Below are 6,800 nucleotides of genomic sequence, written 5' to 3' on the forward strand. Positions count from 1 at the left end.
CAATTGCTCTGGGATGAACTGGTGGAATTCCTTGAGTGAGGTCTGCGAATCACTTTTGCAGACAAACACATGCATTCTTCTAATGGGGACGACACCTTGGATTTCCACAGCCACCTTTTCTATTATGTCTCCAGGAAAAAAAAAAAAAGAAACACAAATCTATGAGAGACTATCTGTCCCTTGTGACAACCCTGGGACCCATCAGTGATTCCATGATTTTCAGAAGATCCTCTGTCATATCTGAGATCTGATTTCATCTTGAGTGGGGAGAGGCAAGGGAACTAACAGTCATTATTTCTGTTCACTCTGGGCCAGATGCTGCCCTTAACGTTCTGTCTCTATTTCATGTAGTCTTCAAAAACGGTTCTTTTACCCTCTACGTTCTGAGTAGCATGTCTTACATGTTGAATTCATCTGTCCAATGAAAATGCTCGTGTTGAAAGAAGGGAAGATGTCACCCGAGTATGTTATTACTATTACTACTACACACCTTGTAACACTGTGAAAAAAGCCTTTGGGGGCATCTACCTTCTAGAGTCTGTCTTTGGCTCCTTGCCAGCTTGCTTTCCTCGTGGGAAGTTTTACTTGGCTTTCCCTCATCCTACAAGCTGTACAGAAACCCAAGAGGCCACTAGTGACAGGGCTTTGGGGCTCCGAGGGAAGAGGCTTGGGAGAATTTAGACACATCTCTTCAGCTTCTGGGAAAAGATGCAATCGACAGACACCATGATTGAGATGCTGTGGTTTCTTCTCTGGGTCTCCTAAGCTTGTCTCTTCAGAGGTTTGCCTTTTGAAGGCTAGAAGCCTCACCTTTGCAGAGAGATCTGAGAGACTCTGAGGAGGAGGAAAGACAATGTCTGCACCGCTGACTTATAGGGGCTACAGTTGGATGTTTCTCTTTTTGATTGCTGGGCTAGCGGTCTGTGTTTTCCAGGCTAGTTTAAGCACCACACCTTGATATGACTCTCGATGGTGACCTAGAGAGAGCCGCTCTGGTCCAAGGTCAGGCCAGCTCAGGAACTCTACAGACTTCATCTCCTTTTGCTCCATAAAGGGTGTGGGGTAAAAGATGACCCATCTCCACAGCAACTGGTGAGGGTGCTCCCTCGAGGGACCCACGGCCACCTTCATTTACTCACCTTGTAAGAGTCAGAAGAATTTCCTGTCCAAGTTCCTTGTGAAATGGGTCTCCAGGATCCCGACCTCTTCTAACCCAGCAACTTTCAGATTCCTTCCAGATGATGTGGGCATGGCTCTTATCCCTTGGAAGCCAGAGAAATTCCTTAAGTCAGGAAAGCCCCACTCGGCCGAAGTCTCCTGCATGACATTGTCTCTTTGCCCTGAATCCATTCTTCTCCTCTTCCCAAGGGTTATTTTTAGACCAAGCCCTTAGATTTGACTGAATAAGATTTAAAGGAAAAAGAACAGCAGAAACTTAGCCAGACCTGCCTTCAGCTAGCTCTCCGGAGTTGAAAATTAGACCTTGGGGCCACTTGGCTCAGACCCAGGCATTTAAATAAATAAATAAATACATAGACACATACATACATAAATAAATAAATAAATAAATAGGCAGCCTCTGACCTGGCACTTCAGCCCAGACCTTCAGGGACTCTTCTCCTTTGACAGGCAAGTGAGCAAAGGAAGTTTTGGAGGAGATTCCAAGCCATATTTTTCCATCCAAAGAAAGATGTAAATTCGTTAGAAATTACTCTCTGTTTTCCTAGAGTAGACTCAGGCCGTTGCCTTATTAGGGTTTTAAATTTGGATCTATGATTTTAACACATACACCAAGATAGACAGATAAAGAAAACATAGATGTTTAATCATAGACAGGCTGGGGGAGGGGGTAAAAGCTGTGTTTGACCCTTTTGTAATCACAGCCATAATGTCTGGGGGAATATCCATATAACTGTAAGGATGCTTAAACCCGAAACCCTAGCGACTCCCAGTGGGAGCACCAAGGTGTGTGCGCAGTCTCTGGCCTCTGGGTCTCTGGGTGGGTGTTTTGACTCGTGTCCTTTCTCAGCCCACGGTGGAACTGAAGACACATGCCAAGTCCAGCCCTGGCATTGCTCACACATTCCCATTCGTCCATGTGGGCTTGACTGTGACGTCGCAGCAACTTCCCTGGGACAGTCTGTTATCAATGTGTGAGTTAGAGTCCCTTCCCGGTTGTCCTGGGTGTAGCATATGTTGCTCTCTCCTTCCCAGTCCTAAGGACATGTTCATTCACCAGATTATTTGGGCGCCTAGTAGGCTCCAGGCTCTGAGCCAATGGCCAAGCCTTACAGAGGTGAACCAAACACAGTTGCCACCCTCCAGGAGCCTACTGGAAGGGCTCCCTTAGGGAAATCAAGGATACTGTGGGGTCAGGTGGCAGCGGTAGCCAGCCAGCTTTGAGCATAGCAGCTTATAGGTAATAACGGCAAAATCCATACTTGTCTGGACACAGAGGGAAAGTATCAGAGTCATCCATGCTGAGAGGACAGCTTGGGACTTCTCATGGGTGGAGAGGGCCATCTGGGGCCTCTGTGCAGGGAAAGGGTTGGAGCTTAGGAGAAGAGAGAAGAGCAGAGGATGAGAAGAGGGTGGAAACCAGGCTCTGGGGCTTTGCTGTGGGTTCTGTGGAGAATGAAGGAGTTTCTCTGCACTCTCCACTCAGTGTCATTGCTGGGAGCTAGATGTGATCAGAGTGGGGATTGCCTTACTTTGGAAACACGCAGCTGCTGGCTGGAAGGGTCTATACCCACCCATCCTTTCTCCTCCTCTAACTTCTCTTCCTGTCTCTAAAAGCTGTTGGGGTTCAAGGGCTTTAGCTTGGGCTGGGTCTGGTTTAGAGATCCGTGGGAGACAGAGCTAGTTCATCCTGACCTGCCTGTAGAGACTTGGTGGCTAAAAATACCTCTTGGGACTAGGTTGGCCTAGACCCAGAGATCAGAGTACACCCTAAAAAAATATTTAGGAAGTGGTGAGGGCTTCCCTATTTAGTCTGTGGTTCTAACCAGAGGCATAACCTCTGCATAGCCCTCCCCTGGGTTAGTGCGCCTGCACAGACAGACCCAGGGAGACAGCCAGGCCTCTCCTAGGTCACAAGAACATACCTGAGTCTTGCCAAGGACAGAGGACTTGGGGGTCTTGGGTGAACGTTGTTTTGTTTTTGTTTTTTTAATCATAATGTACAGATAAACTGTGTGCAAATGCAGACTATCCACAAAACTACACAGTGACTGAGGACCTTGTGAGGACTTTCATTGTGGGGAGCTCCCCTGGAGTGAGTCATGGAAGGCCCCAGAGAAGCAGAATCTGGCTGTGAAAACAGTTTGCAGTGCCTTAGGTTTCCAAAGAACCTCTTCAGGGTTTGCAGCATTGGGCTCTCTCGCGCTCTCTCTCTCTCTCTCTCTCTCTCTCTCTATCTATCTATCTCTCTCTCTCTCCCTCCCTCCCTCCCTTCCTCCCTCCCCACAAAAAAAAAAAAAAAAAAAAGAAATTTTAGGCAGAAGAAGCATTAGATGCATTAGAATATTAGCAATAAGTCAGCACGGCTAGAAAACCAAGTCAAGACTCACGGGGTGAAGGCCCCCTGAGAGGCTGGTGGGCTTTGGGGCCGAGGGCAGTTTTTCTAGCCACATGGCATTGGGCTTTAGCTTGGGGATCCCAGGAAGCCCTCCCTTGCCACTCTTGGGGTTTGCAGCTTCAAGCTGCCTACACCAGCCCTCCTGGGTGCAGCTGGACACACCTGCCATCCACACCCACCTTCTAGACTGGAGGAAAGGGTTTTTGTTGTTGTTGTTCAAACGCACACTCTTCCCAGATAGTCCTCAGGCTCCTCACCCAAGGATTTCTAGTTCTGTGTCTTGTGGCTCCCACTGTAGTATCCCACAAGCCTACCTCTAGCCTGTGTTGATGCTGATGCTGGAAGCCAATGGAACGTGTGGCCTCTCACTCACCCACTTGAAAATAAAGGCTCCCTCTGGTCATTTTCTGTGCTGGGTCATTTCCCAGACCAAGAGATGGTCAAACAGCCTCCTCCATGCCAGTTGTCAAAGGCTGCATAATGGCTCCTCCCAAAGGTATTAGTGTTTCTTTAGGAATGTGGCCTTGATTCAAGGGAAAGTTCCTGGCGGAGCATTCAGCCTAGTTTGCTCTTCTGAGCACCTAAGAAATCAGCTTGGGGGCCTGGGAACACAGCGGGGTTATGCTGCCTGCACATGGACCTGTTTCCTTCCCACATGGCTACCATGTGAGGTACACCCTCCTGTACATCAATCCAGTGACGTGTATGTCCATTTACTTTATAGTAAGAGACACGGGAGACGAGAAAACAATGACACATGAAACAGTACAAGGGTTGTATTATTTTCTCTCTGAACTGAAGTGTGACCATGGGGTATCTCCTGGTATGTTGGACATTTGAACACCACTACTTGGATGCAAATCAGTACACCATGATGGCATCCCAAGCCACTGTGTGGCACTCAGCCTGTAGAAGGAAAAAGTCACAAGGGAACCCCCAAGAGCTTTGAGTCTGGGAAATCTGAGGCAGGCAAACCTACACAGAATACGTTTAAAAAGCGGAGCCCCCTGACAGGAGCGCTGTCTCTACAGTCGTGGCTACCGGTGCTAAGAACAGGTACACCGTACAGGGGCAGGCGCTCGTCCGCCCTCCTTCCCGTGTCTCCCAAAAAGGACATTGTCAAAACCCCAACTCTCTCCTGAATGGAACTCCTTGAACCCTCAGAGTGCTTCAGCAGTACCAATCCCATGGCACCAGTGGACTGGGGCTTGACTATTATTTTTGATTTGACTATCGAGATGTTCTGATGATTCTGTTCCATTTTGAAAAAGGTCTGAGAAAATATACAAGTCTAATTATATATATACATATTTATACATGTGTATTTTTGTTTATTGTTAACATTTTGACATTGGAGTTTCTATTAAATAATTTTTAACAGTTGCCCCGGCTCTGTCCTTTCTTCCTACCTGGGTCCGGGTGGGAGGGGGTAGAAATTCTATGTTAATATCCTGTCTCTCCCTTTCTCTTGTCTCAATTCTGCATTTGTGAGGGTATCTCCTTCCTTTCTTCCACGTACCTCTGTTTCCACAGGGCACATATTTTATCAGATACCCATTGGAAGCTCCGACCCTCTTGCTGTCTCCAGTCTTTCCCATCCACTTGAGAAAATTTATAAATCCACAGACCTGATAATGCACACATGGGAAATGATACAAAATGATGCCTTGAGCTTTATCTCTTAGGATATGTACTTCCTATATCTCACACACACACACACACACACACACACACACACACACACACACACACACGGTTTTACCTGTGAGACCTTGGACCTTACTTAACCTTTTTGAGTGCAGTAAAAAAAAACAACAGTTTCCCCAGGTGGCAGTGGAGCACACCTTTATTCCCAGCACTCGGGAGGCAGAGGCAGGCGGATCTCTGTCAGTTCGAGGCCAGCCTGGGCTACAGAGTGAGTTCCAGGAAAGGCACAAAGCTACACAGAGAAACCCTGTCTCGGGGGTAAAAAAAGAAAAAAGAAAAGAAAAGAGAAAGAGAGAGAGAGAGAGAGAGAGAAAGAAAGAAAGAAAGAAAGAAAGAAAACAACAGTTTCCTTATACATTTGACTGGAGGGGATCCCTTAGAAACCACCTCACAAAAAAAAAAAAAAAAAAAAAAATCTGTTTCCCCAAAGACTTACTTATTTGTTTTATTCATTCTGCTAGCTGACACATGTTATTTGTTCACTATACGCTAAGCTCTGGAGTCACCCAAGGATGGATGGCGGGGCAGGGGTTGGGGGGGAGGTGTTGAGGACTTAAGGATTTTGCCACTCCAAAGTCGAACATGCCAAAGGGGCAGCGTGAATAATGAGCCCTGTACCAAACAGTCCCTACATGCCCAGCTCAACCCTGCAGCTACCCGGCTGGCTTTGAAGTCTCTTTGACACCCGCTGTCCATCCACCAACTACAAGCATTGGTCTGATCAGTTGGCTCAGCCTTTGGCTCACAGATTTCCTGATGGTATGGCGGGGAGAGAAAGGACCGGCTGGGGGGGGGGGGCATTGATAACCAGCTCCTGGCATTTGCCTCCAAGCCATAAAGTTAGAAGTTCAAATTCACCGCTGAATTTTATGAGCTGTCAAACAAAGCCAAACCTCAAGCCCAGAGTGATCCTGATCCCAGCTGGATCTTTTAGAAACAAACCTGTTTCTTCTAGCACAGACCCACTTAGCAGCACAAAGAACACCCGCCTCCCTCTGCAAGCAGAGGTCTGTGTAATTCTACTTCCTGCCTGGGTTTCCTGATGGTTATGGGTACAGGATGAACAGCCTCCAGTCACCTCTGCTTTCTCACCAGGAAACATAGACAGCACTCAGGTCAGATCTCTGCTTCACACCATGTTTCTATAACCTCTCCTCTAGTTTCTCCGGAAATCAAATTCTGTGAGGACTTTTGCCTTGGATGAGACTTTAATCTGGTCATTGATATTTGGTGGGTAGTTTGGCCTAAAACATCTCATCTACTGGTCTCTTCTCCCACAACTGTAAGGCTGTCTGGAACCTTACACATGGCATCCACAGACTTACCCATGACTGCTTTCCACAATGGCAGAAGCCCTCGGGGCCCTGAACTTTGACCAATGTGGATGGATAATCAGATTAAAATGAGCTATCCAGTGAGTAATACCACAAATGCATGAGAAGAGTCCCTTGGGGGCTTAAAAATGTGCACAGGTGCTGAGCAGAGCCATAGATGATAGACAGATGGACATGCGTAT

The sequence above is a fragment of the Onychomys torridus genome, chromosome 11, assembly GCF_903995425.1.
Source record: "Onychomys torridus chromosome 11, mOncTor1.1, whole genome shotgun sequence".
Lineage (NCBI taxonomy): Eukaryota > Metazoa > Chordata > Mammalia > Rodentia > Cricetidae > Onychomys > Onychomys torridus.